Here is a 20,810-nt window from a genome sequence, read left to right on the forward strand (position 1 = left end):
CTACATTCTGTATTCTAAGGCTCCCTCCCAGCTCTCACATACTAGGTTCTAAGGCCCCCTCCATCTCTGACATTCTGTGTTCTAAAGCTCCCTTCAAGCTCTGACATACTGTGTTCTAAGGCCCCTTCCGTCTCTGACTTCTGTGTTCTTAGGGCTCTCCCAGCTCTGACATTCTTTGTTTGGAAAGCCCTCCCAGTTCAGAAATACTGTATTCTAAGCTCCCTTCCATCTCTGACATTCTATGTTTCAAGAACCCTTTCAGCTCAGACCTTCTATGAGCTAAGATCCCTCCCATCTCTCACATTCTGTGTTCGAAGGTCCCTCCCAGCACTGACATTCTGTGATTAAAAATAGGGATAATAATCCTTGTCCTGCCTCTCAAGGCTGTGGTGCGGAAAGCACTTTGTAAACTGTTAAATGGAAATGTTTATTTTTATTCTTTTGTCTTTGCCTGAAATACCCTGATTTTCTCTTAGTTTCTTCTCTGGGTAATTAGGGAGGGGTGTGTGTTTGAGGCCTGAGATAGCCATCCCTTTTTTTTTTCTTCTCTTAGCTACCTCCTGGCTTTGCCCTTTCTTGGCTGCACTGCTTTTGGAGGACCTGCCAACCCCACCCCAGCCCAACCCAGCAGCTTCCTGAGCCTCTAGGTGGGATACAGAGCATGGAGAGGGAGCCTCAGCCAAGACCAGGTAGCCAGCCAAGAGGCAGGGATCTTTCTTTTCCTTTCCTGGTGTTAGGCAATCCCTCTCTGCCAGGGACTGAGGAAGGCTAATTTTGTTTTGGGGGCTTCAGATGCTCAGCAGCAGCTCTGGCTCCAAATGCAAGGGGAAGGCGGGGGGAGCAGGAGACCTGGCTTTGGAAGAGTATCTGAAGAAAGTGCTTTCCCCAGGAACTACAAAGGGCCAGGCGCTGCAGACCCAGCTGCCCCAGCTCTGTGCCCAGTTCTTATTTAGTAGTCTCCTCTCCTCCTGGGCTTTTCAGTCCTGGCAACCTTGGCTCTTCTCATCTGCAACAGGGAGAGGAAATAATGAGTCACACATTGCCTGTCTCCATGGAAGGCCCCTCTCCCCCCACCCCCTTCCACCCAAAAACCCCAATCACGTGTAACATCTTGCATCGAGGCAGCTGAGAGAGAGAGGGTTTGGAAAATTTATTTTGGGTGATAACTGCTGATTACCAAACCAACTGAGGCAAATGAAACTTTCAAATGTTCTTGCTTTCTCTCTGGGTCTGCCTCCCCAGCGTCTCTGCCTCCTCTTTCTTCACCCCCGCCTCAGAATCCTTCGCTTCCTTCAAGTCCTCTCCTACACAGAAAACCTTTCTTGATCCCCCCTTCGGGTTGTTCATCTTCACTCCCTCCTCAAATTATCATGTATATACTACAGGCCCACTCTCACCCCCAAGCCCAGAAGAAATGCAAGCTTCTCAGAGGGCAGATCCTTTCCTCCATTAGGTCTTTGCATCCCCATGACCCTGCCTAGCATCTTGCGTGTAGTGAGCCGTTAATACAGGCTTTCTGGCTGGGGTTGCATCGGATTTGTCTCTCATTCTCTATGTCTCTCCAGGTTGCTGTCTCTCTCTGTCTTTCGATGCCTCTGTTTCTGTTGGGGACTCAGTTTCTTATTGTCTGTACCTCTGAGTCTCCCTCTTATTATCCCCCATCATTGTCTCATCATGTTTGTGTCTCTGCTTCTCATGGTTTTTGTCTCTCACTACTTGGGTCTGCCTCTCAGGGTCTCTGTCTCTCAGTCTCCCCCTTGGCATCTCTGTCTCTCAGGGTGTTTGTCTCTGAGTGTCTCTCACTACCTGGGTCTTCCTCTCAGGGTCTCTGTCTCTCAGTCTCCCTCTTGGCATCTCTGTCTCTCAGTCTCTGTCTCTCAGTCTTTGGCATCTCTGTCTCTCAGGGCCTCTGTCTCAGTGTCTCTCACTGCCTGGGTCTTCCTCTCAGGGTCTCTGTCTCTCAGTCTCCCCCTTGGCATCTCTGTCTCTCAGGGCCTCTGTCTCAGTGTCTCTCACTGCCTGGGTCTTCCTCTCAGGGTCTCTGTCTCTCAGTCTCCCCCTTGGCATCTCTGTCTCTCAGGGTGTTTGTCTCTGAGTGTCTCTCACTATCTGGGTCTTCCTCTCAGGGTCTCTGTCTCTCAGTCTCCCTCTTGGCATCTCTGTCTCTCAGGGTCTCTGTCTCTCAATCTCCCCCTTGGCATCTCTGTCTCTCAGGGTCTCTGTCTCAGTGTCTCTCACTGCCTGGGTCTTCCTCTCAGGGTCTCTGTCTCTCAGTCTCCCCCTTGGCATCTCTGTCTCTCAGGGTGTTTGTCTCTGAGTGTCTCTCACTGCCTGGGTCTTCCTCTCAAGGTCTCTTTCCTCATTGTCTGTCTATCAGGTCCTCCGCCCAGCTCTCACTCCCCATTGTCTCCAAGCCCCTGATTGAAGAACCTAAAATTCCTTAGCACAGGATAATCACCTGCCCCCACTTGGAAGGGGGTGACTGTGTGTCTCTTCCTGGGGCCCAGATCACCTCTGAAGCTGTTGCTCTGGCGTTTCCATGGTATTTCATGTTTGCTGAGGGCTTCTTAGTCCTTCCTGCAGGGCTTGTAGGCAGGCCCTGGGGTCTGGCTGTCTGTGTGGCTGAGGAAAACATGATTTCTTTAGGGCTTTCATCATGGAAAACTTGATGATACCAGCTAGGGCTGGGGAAGGGAGAATGCTGTGTCTGAGCAGCCTTCACTTAGAGGGCTAGTCACTCCTTCTTTCATTTGCACATGATACCATTTCCCACAAATCTCAATTCTTACCCACTTTCAAGATACAGAAACAAGGCCAAGGAAGAATGCGTGGCAAGAAGGTATCTAGAAGAGACTACTAGAGGGGCAGCTATGTATCACAGTGGATAGAGCACTGGCCCTGGAGTCAGGAGGACCTGAGTTCAAATCCAGCCTCAGACATGTACTAGGCTGTGTGACCTTGGGCAAGACACTTAATCACAATTGCCTCCAAAAAGAAAGTAAGAAAAGACTGTTATACTTGGAGTCAGAATACCCGGGTTCAGGTCCTGTCTCTTGCAAGTCACTTCCCCTTCATCGGTAAAACTAAATCAAACACAGGTGCTCTGGCTTCAAATCCAATACTCTTTCCACCACTCAGGTTCCACATCCTCCATGAGGCCTTTCCTGGCATTAGATTTCTTTCCTTCTTAAAAAACATTTTACATATGATTCATGTATATCTGTACATGTTGTATCTCCTCAATGGAATGGAACCTTCTGAGGCAGTCTGGTAGATAGATGGTGAAGTGGAAAGAAAGCCTGGCCTAGAGTCAAGAAGATGGGAGTTAAAATCCTGCCTCAGATACTAGCTGTGTGATCCTGGGCAAGTCACTTAACCAGCATCTGCCTCAGTTCCCTCAACTGTAACATGGAGATGATGATAGCATTTACCACCCAGGATTGTTGTGAGGATAAAATGAGATATTTATAAAGTGCTTTGCAAACCCTAAGGCACTATATAAAAGTGATTAAGAGCAGGGATTGTTTGTACCCCCAGGGCTTGGCAAAATGTCTTACGCTTAGTGCTTGTGAAAGGGAGCCTGGTATAGTAGAAGAAAACCTGCTTCAGAGTCAGGAACACCTGCAGTCCAGAAGCCGCATATGACACACACCAGCTGTGAGACTCTGGGCAAGCCACCGAACCCCTTAGGACCACCAGGAACTCTCTGAGACTAAAAACAGTAGAACAGTTGCTGGGCTGCATTAAGAGAAGGTATAACTTCACTGGGAGTTCTCTGTGCCCATGAAATCACAGGCCTGAACAGCCACAGAGGGTGAATTGAATCACCATTCTCTCCATTGGAGGGAAGTATTTTTATAAACATTAACAATGCTATAGAAATGTAAATTGTTATCACAGGGACAAAGTAGGAATGTAACCCAGGAATCTGGGTACCAAGTCTCCCCATCTCAAAAGTTTGAAAATGTGGGCAGTCTACCCCCCTCCACCCCATCTCCATCCCCAGCTTTCCTGCCTCAGACTCAAAACTCAAATGAAACACTATTCCCTTAAATGGGACTAAAAAGAAGGCCCAGAGTGTTGTGTGCAAGCAGCTCTTTCCTGAGTCTTTTATTTTCTGGCTAATCCTCAAAGCTTTTGTCCAGGGATTCACTCTCCAAACCACAGGTGGGGGATAAAGTTGTGAAATCTAGTCAGGATTCTGCCTTGGGAAAGCTTCCAGGAGAACTCTTTGGATAAGGATTCTACCTGGGTCTGGAGGCTTCCTGTGCAGCCTTTTTTCCAGATAATTGGGAAATGGATCACATATAAATAGATGATATATATGATAGATGGAAAAGTGGAAATATCAGTAGGCACAGCTTTCAGAATCATGTTTCTGAGAAGAGGCGGTCAGCTTTAGAAGACACCGAGAGACAGGAAGCTCCCTCTTGGTGAAGAGGTGCAAAGGATGTCTACCCTTCCTCTGAGGAGCTGAATATGATCAAGGTCACCAGTGCCACAGTACACAATGCATTGGGGCGACAGCTGCCCCATACATACCCTTGTAAATAACAGCTACAAGTTTCTGAGCTGGTGATACGGTCTGCGGGTCAACCCTTCCTGACACAAGTGATGTCAACAGGACATGTTGGGCATGGGCATGGACCTATGCCTCAGAGATTAACCTGGGGCTTTATTAGCACTTTCCCAGGGCTGGGTGGAGGAAGCTCAAACCCTCTGCCAGTTCTGCATGGTGAGCTCAGGAAATACTCCCTTCTGTGACCCATTTTTATGGTCCTTGCTAAGGGAAGGAAAGGAAAAGAGAAGGGGTATGGGGAAAGAGAGGAGAGGAGAGGGCAGAGGGAAGGGAAGGAGAAGAGGAGGAAGAGAAGAGGCAAACTGGCAATTCTGCAGCTTATACAGGGATGGAAGGGAGGCTCCAAGTAATAGCTTTAGGGATGATCTGTGGATTTCATTTATCTGTACACAGATACCCAAGACTTGGCTGTGTTCCCATCTCCCAAACTCCTGGACAGTTTCAAGCTGCCCAGACTCCACAGCAGCTTAAGCAAAGCTAGTAAGTCCTGAAGACCGCCACCTGCTGTAAACCCCTGTGTTAACTGAACCCAGACCATCCCAGGAAACTCCTCCTTTCTGGAATACAATGCCACTGCCCCTTATCAGAGACTCAGAACATCAGGTCTAGAAGGGCCTTTAGTGCATATGATGTTGAAGCTAGAAAAGATCTTAAGACTAGAATATGGAATGGCAGAGCTGGAAGGGAACTAAGAAACCTTTCATGTTGGGAAAACTGAGGACCAGAAGGAGAAAATGACTTCCTCAAGATCATGTAAGGAGTTAAGTCAGAGAACGGGCTGGAGACCCTTGTTCTCCTGAATTCCATCTCAGGGCTCAGAAAGAAGAAAGATCACATCAGCAATGGTTCTGGGACTTTTCCAGTCTCAGTTTCCATTTGTCACCCTCTCTCCTGCCTTAAGTTCATAGGTTAAAAACCATCTCTGAGCCAGAACAATTTCAGCTTTTCTTAGTGTTTTGAGGCCTTCTCACCGAACTTATTTGTCTTGTAATATTCCCTGGGTACCCTTCAGGGCTGATGAGACAAGTGGGACCAAATGACCACAAACGAGAGTGTTTGGGAATGATTGAATCACAGAATCTGAGAGTCAGAAGGGACCTCACTGGCCTTCTAGTCCAACCCATACGCAAAAAGGACTCCCTATTATAACATACTTCAAAGGGGTCAAATTCAAAGCAGCAGCTGGTATTATAGCCAGCCAAACTCCCAAGAGTCATAGAACCAGATTGAAATGTAATCGAGAAATGTTTAACAAAATAAATAAACAACATAGATAATGTTATTTGTGGTTTTCTGGTCAATATGCCCCAAACAAATCCATTTCTATTTGAGTTTGACCCCACTAACATACTCTACAAATGGTCATCTAACCTCTACTTGAGGACCTCTGAGAAAGAACTCACCACCTCCTGAGAGGCAGCGCATTCCACTTTGAGACAGCAATAATTGTTGAAAATTTTTTCTTGACCTTGAGACTAAATTTCCCTCTTTCTAATTTCCACCCGTTGCCTTTTGCTCTGGGACCAAACAGAACAAATCAGATCCCTCCATCATGTGATATACATTTCAAATACTTGAAATATTTGAGTCTTTTCCAACCTAAATATCCAGTTTCTCCAGCCAATCCTCATATGATATGGACCCAAGGACCTTCTCTGGTCATTTTCCAGTTTATCAATATCCTTTTGTTTTTAATCAATGTCCTTCTCAAACCATGAATGCAACATTTCACATGAGATCTCACAAGAGGATGGTGCAGTGAGTTTCTCACCTCCCAATTCCTAGAAGCTGTCACTATCAACAAAGCCCAACACTGCATTAGGTTTTATGGCCATTAGACTCTGAGTTCCTTGAGAATAGGGACTGTCTTTTGCCTTTCTTTATATGCCCAGGGCTTAGCAGAGTGCCAGGCATACAGTAGGTGCTTAATAAATGCTTATTGCCTGACTGACACATTGCTTACTCATATCAATCTTGGAGTCCACTAAAAGCCACAAATTCTTCTTCAGACTAATTTCTGTCTATCCATGCTTCCCCTGTCTTATACATTACTTTACTTTATGAGTCATTGCATTTATCACAAATTGATTTTTGTCTTATTAAATTCAACCCAATGTTCCAGCCCATTGATACCCTTTTGGATCTCTTCTCTGTCTTCCACTGTTAGCTCTCCCTCCCAGCTTGGTGTCATCTGCAAACCTGATAAACAGAAGATCTTTCCCTTTATCCAAGATTAAAATGGTAAACAGAACAAGCTAAACACACATTCCTGGGGCACTCCATTGGAGATCTCTTGCCACACTAACATTGAACCATTAACAATGACTCCCTGAGCCTGGCCATCCAACCAGTTCTGAATCCCTCTGATTGTATCATTGCCTAATCCATGCCTCTCTATGTTCTCCACAAGAATAATGAGATACTTTATCAAAAGCTTTGCTAAAATCTATGTAAACTAAATCCACAGTGTAATAAATCTGTCTACTCTAGTAAACCTATCAAACAAGGATTTATGGTTGGTTTTTTTATGATCTGTTCTTGATGAGCCATGCTGGCTCTTGGCAATCTCTGTTTCCCTTTCTAGATGTTGACAACCATCCCTTTAATGATCCATTCTAGGATTTTGCCAGGAATCAAAGTCAAGTCCATTGACCTATAGTTTACAAATTCTGTTTTTTTAATTTTTCTTTCTTTTTTTAAAGAATCAGGTCAATAATTGCCCTTCTGTAATCTCATGGTACCTCTTCCATTTTCCATGATCTTTAGCCAAACCTTCCCTTCTTCCTATTACCATTGAGGGTACTACCATCCTTCCACTCTCCCAAGATTGGTGTCATAATTGTCTCCTCACCCACATTCATCTCAAGTATCCAATTTGACGTTAAATCTTGTTATTTTTTACCTTCAGGTGTTACAGCGGATACAGTGTTAAGCCTGAAGTAAAAAAGATCTGAGTTCAGATGTGGCCTCCTGGGCAAGTCGTTTAACCTCTATTTGCCTCAGTTTCCACATCTGTAAAATGGGAATAGTAATAGTACCTACCTCCCAAGGTTGTTGTGATGACTAAAAGAGAATGATTATAAAGTGTTTAGCGTAGTGCCTGGCACCTAGTTAAGTACTAGATAAATGTTAGCTATTATTATTGTTACTATCATTATTATTATTATCTCTCATCTAAGTCTCTTCTCCACTTACAGAGCCTCCACCCTAATATAGACCTTCATCATCTCTTGGCTCATCTATTGCAATAGACTTCCAATTGTTCTTCCTACCTCAAGATTCTCCCCACCCCAATCAATCCTCCACTCAGCTGCCAAGGTGAACTTACCTAAAACACAGGTCACGTCCCACCCCAGCCCCACAGCTCAATAACCTCCAGTCACTCCAAGATCAAGTATACAATTCTTAGTTTAGCATTCAAAGCCTTCTACAACCTGGCCCCTTGCTACCTTTCCAGATTTCTTACCTTCCCTGCTCTCTACCCACTCAACAATCCAGCTACACTGACCTACTTGTTCCTCGCCAAGGACACTCCATCTCCTGACTCCATTCGTTTGCCCCAGCTGTCCCTCATGCCCTTTGTCTCTTCTCGCAGCCTCTAAGCTTCCTTCAGGATTGAACGCTAATTCCACCTTCAGCAGTAAGTCTTTACACCCTCCCTTCTCTCTGGTCCTTTTCCTTGGACGTTACCATCCATTTACACTGCTCATGGTTAGCTTGTACATAGTTATTTGCATGTCGTCTCCTCCAGTAGAGTCAGAGCTCTTTGAGGAAAGAAACTGTATTTTTGCCTTTCTTTGTATTCCTAGCACTGCTTAGTTGGTGCCTGACTCTTACTGAGGGTTTAATAAACGCTTGTTGACCGACGGACTGACTGACTAATGGTGACTCATCAATGACAACTCCCAGTTCTTTCATGATCTCGGCCAGATGACTTGAATTCATCAGGGCAGCTAGATGCTCTCTTCCTATCTCATTACTTCTCTTGGCTCTAAACTCCCTGTTAGTCATTTTTGTTTTGTCATTTCCAGTTTAAAGGTTGGTTTCCTTTGTACGAAGATAAAAACATAAGAATCGAGAAACTCTGTCTTCTCTCCATTGTCAATTGTCATCATTCGATCTGCCCCAAGCAAGGGTCCCATGCTGTCTTTAACCTTCCAGTATAGCTTTAAAAACTAACCAACCAACAAACACCTTTTGCTGCCCTTAACTTCCACCATCAGCCTCAGCTCATTCTGAGTTTTAGAACAGTTGTTCTTCCTTCCTCAAGACTCTCCTCACTCCAATCCATCCTCCATTTGGCTACCAAAGTGAATTTTCCTGAAGTGCAGGTCTGACCCTGGTCCCTCAACTCAAGAAACTCAATAAAGGCTCCATACTGCTTCCAGGATCAAATATAAACCTCTCACATTATTTTTATAGAATCATGCTGTGCTCTCACATTCACCTCCTCTTTACCTAGCCTTTATTTTTTGTAGACTTCTTTTAAAAATCTCAGTTAGTTAGTGAGTTCCCCATGCATCAACATCTGTCTCTAGACAAATCCCATTTTTCCCCCTTTTCATTGAAATAGTTTCCTTTGTGTCTTCCTAATTTCATTCTTCAGCCTCTTCCATCCTTCCTGGGTTGATTTTCCCTACTCTGTGAGGTCCTACCTGTCTTTCCTCTGAACCTTTTGAAATCTGCTTTCCCAAAGCCTATGGTGCTTTCTACCTTATGCTCAGATTTCCTTCCCTCGATTACAAATTCTAGGAAGGAGTGATCACTTTCCCCCAGGACTCCCATCATTCATATCTCAGCAACCAATTCTTTCTTATTAGTGAGAATCAGATTAAGAACACAATTTCCCATTATTGGTTCTTGTACTTTTTGAAGGAGGAAACTATCATTATGACAATTCAAGAAGTTATTAGATGCTCTGCTTTTGGCAGAGACAGCTTGGACAATTGAAGTTCCCCATCTCAACTATATGATACCTCTGTGCTGGATTTTCATCTATTTCCCAAACTTCTTATCTATTTCTTCTTCCTTTCCAAGTGATCTGTAGCATTCTCTGATTACAAAAGCCCTTCTCTTTCAAAAATACCTTTTGACTTTCACCCAAATACTCTCCATCTCACCTCCTCCCTCTGGTTCTTGGATTTCCTCACATGTGTACCTACTTAATAGACAATGCTACTCTACACCCCATTTCCATTTACGTATCCTATTTCTTCTGTAAAAGCATACCTAACCAGAGCCATGGTCCAGTCATAGACCAACCCACCAAGTAACAGTAATTCCTATGAAGTCAAATTTGCCCCTTTGTGTGAGGATTTCAAGTACATCTTGTTTGTTACCTTCACTTTGGTACTTTGTGTATAGACACTTGAGGCCCATGGGTTTTAATGCTGGTTCATTTCTTGGATTTTGTCTTCTATGAATGTCTAGGTGTCCCCACCGTTATTCCTTTTCTTTCCTTTGGAGGGGGGTGGGTTCTTCTCTATCTATAATTTTTAGTTCCTCGATAGCATGCTTGCCTGGGTTCTGGATTATGAAGATGTTCCTGTACTTTTGAAGTCACCCATGGAGTGAAGCAGGTTTACGTGTTTGTTCCCATGCTTTGTTTTTTTTAAACAGAATTTTTTTTTTTTGGTGAGGCAATTGGGGTTAAGTGACTTGCCCAGAGTCACACAGTTAGTGAGTGTTATGTGTCTGAGGCCAGCTTTGAACTCAGGTCCTCCTGACTCCAGGGCCACTGCTCCCACACTTTTTTTAGCATAATATCTTCAGTGATGTTGTCAGACACGTTCAATGAAGACAAAAAAAAGTTATCAAGGTCAGCTATAGAACCAATAGTAAATTTTTGAACTTGAAAAAGCTAAAAGCTGGGGCAGCTAGGTGGCGCAGTGGATAGAGCACCGGCCCTGAAGTCAGGAGGACCTGAGTTCAAATGTGACCTCAGACACATAACACTCACTAGCTGTGTGACTCTGGGCAAGTCACTTACCCCCAATTGTCTCACCAAAAAAAAAAAAAGCTAAAAGCCAAGACTAAAGTGAAGGGAGACTTGTTACATGACTTTTGTTTACAAATTTTTTTTTGTACACTCAATGCAGCCTCTGAAGCTGAGATGCAACAAAGTACAGATACATTCTCTGCTGCTTGTGCTAATTTTGTTTGGACAACACCAGGAAAGTAAAGGTTCTCCACCAGTTAGCACCACATCATCCATACATGGAACCATCAGTGATTAAAACATGGAGAAATTGTGAATGCCATGGATAAGTTCACTTACCTTGGCAGAAAACTTTCCAGGGATGTACACATAAATGATGAAGTTTATACACACATTTCCAGAGCTAGCTTAGTGTTTGGGAGGCTCTAAAGGAAAGAGTGAGAGAGAAGTATTAGACTGCCTACCAAACTGAAGGTCTACAAAGCCATTGTGCTGACCTCATTATTGTATGCTGTGAAATCCGGACAGTCTACTAGCGCCATGCCAGGAAAGTAAATTGCTTCCATCTGAATTGTCTTAGTAAGATTCTGAAGATCACCTGGTGAAATAAGGTACTGAACACTGAGGTCCTTTCTTGAGCTAAGATCACCTGGTGAAATAAGGTACTGAACACTGAGGTCCTTTCTTGAGCTAAACTTCCAAGTGTTCAAATTTTACTGCAGAGAGCACAGTTCTGATAGGCTGGCCGTGTTGTTGGAATGCCAAATGCATGTTTGCCTAAAAGACTATTTTATGGAGAACTCACACAAGGTAAGTGCTCACATGGGGATCAGAAAAAGTGATACAAGGACACTTTCAAGCTGTCTCTGAAGAACTTTGGAATCAATTGTGAAACATGGGAGGCACTGGCACAGGGCCACTCAGCACAAAAAGTCCTCATCAAAGAAAGCTCTGTGCTCTATGAGCAAAGCCAGAATTTCCGTAGTTCGAAAGAAACATGAGATGTGCAAATTTAGAGACATCTCTATTCCAAATGTCCATACGAATTTTTTGTGCCTAACCTGTGGCATGAGCCTTCTGAGCTCGTATTGGAATGATCACTACAGTCAGACACAGTATATTAACCCCAACATAGTGATGTCATTTTGATCCTCTTTGATTACATAGGACAACTAACCATCTATTTGTTTAATTTGGGTGATATACATAGGCAGTCTTCTCTTTATTCCATCCCTTTTATTGTCAAGCCTTTTTCATTAGACCTTTAAGACACCTGACAAACCAACCTTTTGTTAGGTGTGGTCAGGAGTCTGCCAACACTCTACTGTATGCCAAAATCCAAATCCCATTTTTAGACACCTAGGCCAGTTCTTCACTTCCCAGTTTAATTTTACTCTTCTGTATCCTTTGCCTTCAATGGGCAACAGTGAATAAAACACAGCTTGTGTCCTTATGGTTTCAGTTTCCTGTCTCACAGTTCACAAGTAACAGCACAGCCTTTTAGGTTCTTTCTGAAAGTCCATTTGCACCCAAGGGAACCCTCAGGAGTAAATAGTTTTCATCCTTTTTTTGGTAAGTCTCAGGAGATTCTTTGTTATAAAACTGCTCTCTCCAAAGTTACTAATGACCCCTTAGTTGCCAAATTCAATGGCCTTTTCTCAATCTTCAGTCTCCTTGGTCTCTCTGCGGCCTTTGACACTGTTGCTCACTCTCTCCTCCTTGATACTCTCTTCTCTCTAGGTTTTCAGGACATCACTCTCCCCTGGTTCTCCTCCTTCCGATCTGGCTCTGTCTCCTTTGCTGAGTCCTCATCAAGATTGTGCCCTCTAACTGTAGGTGTTGCTCAGGATTCTGTCCTGGGCCCTGTTCTCTTCTCCCTCTAATACTTCTTCACTTGTTGATATCATCAACTCCCATGGATTTCATTACCATCTCTATGTGGATGATTCTCAAATCCACCTTTCCTGCCCCATTCTTCCCACTGACCTCCATTCTCACACCTCCTATTGCCTTTCAGACATCCCAAACTGGATGTCCAGTAGACATCTGAAACTCAATATGTCCAAAAGCAAACTCATTATATTTCCCCCTAAGTCCTCCCCACCTCTTACTTTCTCTATTACCGGAGAGGGCAATACCATCTTCCCAGTCTCTCAGGTTTACAAACTAGATTCCTCACCTTGCATCCTGGATTCCTCGCTACCTGTCATTCCCCCATACCCAATCTGTTGCCAAGTCCTTTGACTTCACCTTTGCAGCATCTCTGTAATATGCCCCCTTCTCTCTTCTTGACACTGCCAGCACCCTAGTACAGACCCTCATCACCTCACAGCTGAACAATCATAATAGCCCACTGGTGAGTCTTCCTGACTCAAGTCTGTCCCCACTCCAATCCATCCTCCATTCAGCCACTAAAGTGGTTCTCCTAAAACACAGGCCTGATAATGTCTGTCTGTCTGTCTCTCTTTCTCTCTCTCCCACTCTCTCTCTCTCTCTCACACACACACACACACACACACACACACAGAGTAAACTAGTGGTTTCCTATTGGCTTCTGGAGCAAATATAATATGTTCTGTTTGGCATTCAAAGCCCTTCATGATCTAGCCCCCTCCTACCTTTCCAGTCTTCTTACGTCTTCCTGCCCAAAACATACTCTTTGATGCAGTGATAATGGCCTCCTTCTTGTCCAACAAACAAGACATTCAAACTCTCAGATCTGAACATTTTCTCTGGTCATATCCCCCATGCCTAGAACAGTCTCCCACCTCTGCTCTCACTACTGACCTCCCTGGCTTCCTTTAAGTCCCAACTAAAATTCCACCTTCTACAGGAAGTCTTCCCCAACCTCTCAATTCCAGTCCTTCTCTCTGTTAATTATTTTCTATTGACCTTGTGTATAGCTTACCTTCTATGCATTTGTTTGCATGTTGTCTCCCCCAATAAATTATAAGCTCCTTGAGAGTAGGGACTATCTCTTTTGCCTCTTTTTGTATCCCCAGAGCTTAGCACGGTACCTGACACTTAGTAGACACTTAATAAATGTTTATTGATTGACTGATTGATTATGCCTTGGATGCAAGAACCAGGAAGACAAGAGACTGCTCAATTGCTGTTCTGAGGTTGACAAATAGCTGTCTTGGTACTGAGAAGACTATGATTGATCCTGTATCATTTTCTTATTAATCCTATTTACAATCAATTGATTTTGTCCTGTAATTACTTAAGTCACGGTTATTTGTTGAGTTCAGTTGGCCTGTAATGGGTTAAATTTTTAAATCTAGCTTTCTTGCCGCAAGGAATTTTGCTAACCTTGGAAATGTGTGAACAGAAAGGGAGTTGGGCTTGATATCTCACCCTACCAAGCTATCCTTCAAGGACATCTGGTTTGCTGTCCAAAAGTCGGGGCCATGATCTCACACTGTCACCCAAGCAAAGAGCACTGCTTAGTCTCATGAAATAAAAGGGGGGGGGTGTCATTGCTAGCTCCATTATCAAACTTCAACCTATCATGTTTTCTTTACCTCAGCTAGGGGTAACCAGTCATGTTGCCCTTGATTCCATGATGTCATCCACCTTCTTCTGTTCTTTGTTCTGTACTCCCCAAACTCTGTAAAAGGGGAACTGTCTTCTTGCTCAGGGTCTTTGGCATTAATGGAGGTGAGCCATTGACCCATTTGTTGATAGGTAGCATGCCCCTGCTGAGAAATGTTATCTTGCTCAGAGATCTGCCTCAGCTTACCATTTTGTTAAAATCTCAATCACGACAATTCCCCCTGAGCAGGGTATCACCAACCATTCTTCTCCTCTTCTTCCTCTGTCCCTGCCTGAATGATCTCATTCCTGACAGTTTCTGTAGTACTACCTTATTATTACTGGGAAGAAAAGTAGTCTCCCTCCTCAGAGCATCCAGCTCCATCCTCTTCAGGTTGCAACTTCAGTCTCTTTTAAGCTCTAATTGCATATGTCCTTTTCCTTCTCTTTCTCCTCTGTGTAACACTCTTCCATTCTCTATCCCCCTCCTCCACCTCAAACCCTTTTTTCTCCATTGAAGCTTTCCTTTTGTTTCCTTTAGAAGCCCCTTCGTTCTCCCTAACAACATGGAGTACAGAGAGATGTTCCTCGTCTCTTCACCCTTTTTCCTTTGGGAGGGAGACCAGCCCACACTTAGAACATAGATAATAGTCACTTAACTGTGGCAGAAATACAAAAGTGGCAAACTTGATGCTGGTCACTGCACAGTTTCTGCTGCCATCCATAATGGTTGAGATTTTAGCCTTGTTCCTTGAAACTACTTGTGGGTGCTTATGCCCCAACCCTAAGTACCTCAGTGAAATTTTTTATATCCAATTATTAATTTTTAAAAGTAAAACTTTTTATATCCAATTATCAATTTTTAAAAGTAAAACTTTACGTCCAATTATTAATTTTAAAAGTAAAACTTAACATCCAATTATTAATTTTTAAAAGCTAAAACTTTTAAACAACCAACTTGCTCCAACCATTAATCCAATCTATCAATTTACTTAACTCTCTATTTGTTCCATGTACCTTTTCTTACTTACCTTACCTTGTCTCTTCGACTATTTTCTCCTTAACCCTGAATCTACCTCTTTGAGTTCTAACCCCTACCCACTAATTCTGTTATACTCTTTAATCCCTGTATATCTTCTTTAATTGTCCTTGATCTTATTTTTCTTAGACTCTGGACCATAATTTGCATCTAGAGATTCTCCTTCTTCAAATTTCCCTCAATTTTGACAATTTTCTCCTCCCCAAATTTAATCTCTGACCTGCTTCACTAAACAAGATTCTTCCTAGATATCTACATGATTTTTTTCACGTAGACAAATCTTCATGATTTTCTTATGTGGCTCAAGTCCTCTTCTCCTGCTTCTTTCTGCACCACCACCCCAAGCCAGAATTACATCTGCTTGGGGGGTTTTCCCCCATGCTTCTACTGGTGTTGGTATATCTACCTATAACTGTCCTCTCCACTCACAATTTAGAATTCATTGCTTTTAACTTTCAGTACACTTCAAAAACAGTTATCCGAGCTTGGTAGAATTATTTGGATAAATGAGAATCACTATTTTGTAAGTGCAGCCAACAATGCACATCATAAATTCGGATCTATATATCTTTATATCTATGTGTGTATATATGTACATATATAATAGATAGGTAGATAGATCTTTATGAGGGTTTTTTTTTTCAGGTAAGACAGCCATTAAACCCAAATGTCTAAATAAACTGACTATTGAATGATAATGTGTTAAACCAAGGGAGCGGGGTGGGAAGGAAGCTGTGTTCCTCTATCACTACAATGCAGGGATTTTAAGATATATGACATTACTTTTCGCTGCTTGGAAACCTATTTTGTTTTGGCTTTCCAATTCTTGTCTAGCACCTACCTCCCAGGCTTGTTGTGAGGATCAAATAAGATAATAATTATAAAGCACTTAGCACAGTACCTAGGACATAGTAGATAAATGTTAGCTGCCGTTATTATTATTGTGATTATTATTATTATGCATAGACCATAGTTCCAAAGAACTGTGACCTGGATAGAGTTTAACTATTATTTCTATGCAGATGACTCCTAGACCTACATATCAAGGCTTAGTCTCTCACCTGAACCCTAATCTCAAATTATCAATTGCTATTGGATATTTGAAACCTGATGTCCCAAGGATATCTTACACACAACATCTTCAAAACTGAACTCATTATTTTTCCTCCTAAATGCTTCCCTCTTCCAAACTTCCCCATTCCTGTCAAAGACATCACTATCCATGAAATCCTCACACCACAAGTCCAATCAATTTCTACCTTTATAACTCCTCTCTCAAAGACCCCTTTTCTCCACCTCAGTTTAGGCCCTCATTACCTCTTCCTAGATCACTGCAACAGCCTCCTTCCTCATTGGTCTGTGCCTGGGTCTCTCCCCTTCTAGTCCATCCACCACACAGCTGCAGAGGTAATTTTCCTTAAGCTGTGATCTGACCATGGGAGTCCCCTACTTAACCAACGCCAATGACTTCTTATTGCCTCTAGAATAAAACATAAACTCCTTTGTTTAGCTCTTACAGCCCTTTATAATCTTGTCCCAACCTATTTCTTCAGCTTTATTAAACACTACACCCTCTCCCGTACTTTGCAAGGCAGTGAATCTCTCTCTGTCTCTGTCTCTCTCCTTTCTCTCTCTCCCACTCCTTCTCTCCTTCCCTCCCTCCTTCACAATCCTCTACCCCGTTTCCCTGCCTTTGCACCGGCCATCCCCCATCCCTGGAATGCACTTCTTCCCTTACCTCTGTTCTCCTCTAAGATGCAGCTCAAACCCAATATTGCAGACTCCTGATTCCCCCAACTGCTGCTGCCCTTCCTCCCAAACTATCTTGTATCTAACGATTTATTAGTTAAGTGTATAATATTATAAATTATAAATCAATATTATTATAGTGTAATAATGTAATATGTAATATATTTATTAACTTAGTATTCATGCTGTATATATTTTTATGCGTATTTATTGTCTCTTCCCTTAGAACATAAGCTCATTGCAAGTAGGGATCTTTTCACTCTCTGTACCTGTGTCTCCAGTGCTTAGCATAGTGCCTGGCACATACAAGGTGCTTAATAAATGCTTATCGACTGATTGATTGATTGATAGATATCCTTTCTTCCTTCCCTCCTCCCCTACCCAAAGTTTTATGACTGGGCGAAGTCATTCCACCTGTCACAGAATGACTTTCCAACAGTCAGACCACTCCAGAAATGGAAGGGGCTACTGATGATGGTAATAGTGATAATGGCATTCATTTCCACAGCCCTTTAAAACTTCCAAGGTAAGCCCACCTAAACAATAGGTTGTGTTAGTATTATCATCACCATTTGAAAGATGACAGAACAGACACTCAGAGAGATAGGGTAATTTCCCCAAAGTCACACCTAGTAAGGAATTACTGACTTTCCCTTCCTTGGAGGTCTTGCAGCAAAGACTGGCTATCATAGAGGGAATTTGGGTACCATTAGAGTTTGGACTTGATATCTGTCTCAAAGAAAGCTCTTTGTATGTTCTATAATGCTATGGAAATACGAGTTAATATAATGGTTGACCTTTAATATCCGTTCCAACTCTGAGATTCTATGAAGCCAAGAGGCTCAGACCCCTGGATTACAGCAACCTTAATCACTCACAGCCTCCCACTCCCCAAAGGAAAGCATGTGAACCAACTTCGGTAACATTCCACCCCAGTTTGAGGGTTGGGGGAGATATACAAGCAGTCTTTTTTTCCCACATTCCACATATGGCCTGGAGCTGGTGCAGGGCCTGGAGGAGGAGAAGGAGGGGAAGTGGTTACCGTTGCCAAGTGGGCGTTAGTGCCAACCTCACACATTTACCACTTGCCCGCCTGTTGCCAACTGCTGTGCAGAGCACCCTCAGCTCCCCTGATGCTTGGAAAGCCATGGCTCAGACCCGGGGGGCAGCAACAGGAGGGGCAGAGAACAGGGCTTTGGAGTCAGGGCAATGCCAGACAGGCAGTAACTACCTTTGAGGGCTCAATCGTTTCCTCCCCCACTTGCCAGATTCGACTGAGCTCCACTTTCCACTTAGTAAAATATGGTGATGACGGTAGTTCCCAATTATATAACGCATTAAGGTTTACAAGGCATTTTCCCCATAACAACTCTGTAAGGTAGATAATAGGAGAATTAGTAGTCCTCTTTTCCCGGAAAAGGAAACTATTTCAAAGGAAGGAAGTTCTATGCCCTGGGTCACTCAGCTTAGTAGGCATCATCTCTAGAACTCATTTTTTTGCTCCTAATGCCAGTGTTCTTACCATACTGCCTTCTACTTAAAGTTTTTAGTTGCCTACCTGACCCCAAATCCATCTTTGTTAACACTAATAGATTTCCAGTGATGTGAGTCAACCCCCCACAATCTGTAAAAAAAAAATTAAAAAATAGAAATAGTGGGTGGCCAGAAAGATAAATGAGAGATGCAAGCCTGAATGAATGAAAAGCGCGTATTAATCAGTTACTACATGCCAAGCACTGTGCTAAGTGCTGGGGATAAAAATTAACAAAAAAAAAAAAGAAGAAGAAAGTCTCAGCTCTTAAGAAGCTCACACTTTAATTAAGGGCTAGAACCTGTACAAGAAAGGTCAGATGCAAAACAGACAGAAAGACCCAGAAGTCCTCAGGATGCAGGGGTGGGTTGGGTAGCAAGGCCCAGATTAGGTTATATAAGTAGGGCGATGACAGCACCAGGAGGCTGCAGAATGTAGAGAAAGGGCAGTGGTGTGCTAGTAAAGTTTAACAACCAGCTCTCCCAAAAAAAGACCCACTTTTACATTTAATCAGCATTACATACATTTTCTCCCTCACTTTCTTAAGTGTAGACAATCAATAAAACAATAAACCAAACCCTGATTTGTAGCATTTGTCAATTTCTGAAGGGTAAAAGCTCACATTGAAAATTTGACATAAATATCCTGTGAGCAGTCAAGCAATGTAGACAAAGGGTGAAACCAAAGGGAGAGTGCACCCCCAGTGGTAGCAAATCTTCTGCCACATCTGGATAGCTTCTGAAAGGGCTAAGTAAACTTCAAGCTTACCAGTAATGATTTATGCATCTATGTGTGTATGTATGTGTGTGTGTGTGTGTAATTTATATATGTTTGCATTTATGTATATACTATATACTATGTTTTATATGTGTGTGTGTGTATATATATGGAGAGAGAGGGAGAGGGTAACTAGGTGGCAAGGGGGATAGAGTGCTGCGCCTGGAGTCAGGAAGAACTGAGTTCAAAACCAGTCTCAGATACTTCTGAGCTATGTGACCCTGGGCAAGTCACTTAACCCTCAGTTCCTCATCTATAAAATGAGCTGGAGAAGGAAATTACAAAATATATTATAGATGTGTATATGTATATATGTGTGTGTGTGTGTGTGTATATATATATATATATACACACACACACACACACACATACACACTCTATCCACTGTGCCACCTAGCTGCCCTGTGAAATATATATGCATAAATTATACATTATAAATGTAAATAAGCATATACACATACACATAATCCTAGATCTGTGATTTCATTGGCGTAAGGCTCTTCCAGAATATAAACTCCCTGCACTGATGCCCATTAGCAAGTTATCTGTAACAGTCAAAGAATTGCCCAGGACTCTATGAAATTAAGTCCCATAGTTACACAGCTAATATGTGTCAGAGCCAGGACTGGAAAGCAAAATGTTCCTTACTTCAAGCCAGCTCCCTATCCACACTGGCACACTACCTTGTGTAAAGAATTTCACCTATGATTTCATTAGAGAAGGATGTATCAAAAGGGAAAGACAAGAGGAAGATACTCTGAGGGCTGCCATGGTCTGGTCTAATGCCACTGACATTAAAAATATTGAAGATTGATGGGAAGATAGAAATAAGAATCACCACAGAATGAGAAAGTGTGGACAGGTTTCAATCAGCATCCTTGGAGGGAGGACCCACATCAATGAGATCTCAGATCCATTAAAGTTCACACAGGGTCCTAAAGAAAATTTTGAGTTACGTTCACCCAACTCAGATGAACTCTCAGGCATTCATTCTGCTCTGCACAGATGAAACAAATATTCGAAGAGTCTGGAACCTGTACCTCCTACCAAAGATCAGCAAAATCTCTCCACTCAGAAATGAACTTAGCTCAACATCCAAGGTCCTCCAGCAGGCAAAGAATACTCACCATTTTAAGAAATTTTAATAAAATTTAATAATATTTAAAATGATTAAAAATTAAAGTTTTAATAAAATTTAAAATAATTTAAACATAAAAAAGCATTTATTAAGCTCTTATTATGTGCCAGCACTATGCTAAGAGTTGGAGATACCAAGAAAGGTAAAAATAGTCCCTGTCCTCAAGTAGCATACATTCTAAGTGGTAAGACAATATGTAAATCAATACATACAAGCTATATGCAGAGTAGGTGGAAAGTAATCTCTGATTCACCACATTTCCAACAGCTGGGGGGACTGGGAAAGGCCTTCTACAGAAGGTCGGCTTTGAGCTGAGTCTGGTCCTCTGGTTCCTCCAAAGCCAGCATTGTTGCCACTACACCAGTATACCTTAAGCTTGCCTTCCTTTTGCCTCTTACCTGCAATACTTTTCTGCCCAAGGTTCCTCCATAGTGGCTTCCCTGGTCCTAAAGAAGGAAGTCTCATAGCACTTTGTACTTCTGTAATGGTACTAAGTATATGTGAAAAACACACCTTAAAGCACTC

At 42.8% G+C, this 20,810-nt stretch overlaps 1 long non-coding RNA gene across 1 annotated transcript; it reads right to left on the reverse strand.

Annotated features, from left to right (window-relative positions):
* Window positions 1–413: 413 nt before the first annotated feature.
* Window positions 414–14,889, reverse strand: LOC110206382 (uncharacterized). Its single transcript, XR_002323898.2, has 3 exons — window positions 10,857–14,889; window positions 2,459–2,622; window positions 414–1,006 (listed from the first exon to the last, which is right to left on the reverse strand). It is a non-coding gene; the product is annotated as an uncharacterized LOC110206382 (long non-coding RNA).
* Window positions 14,890–20,810: the final 5,921 nt, after the last annotated feature.

The sequence above is a fragment of the Phascolarctos cinereus genome, unplaced genomic scaffold (genome assembly GCF_003287225.1).
Source record: "Phascolarctos cinereus isolate Bilbo 61053 unplaced genomic scaffold, phaCin_HiC Scaffold_726;HRSCAF=1367, whole genome shotgun sequence".
Lineage (NCBI taxonomy): Eukaryota > Metazoa > Chordata > Mammalia > Diprotodontia > Phascolarctidae > Phascolarctos > Phascolarctos cinereus.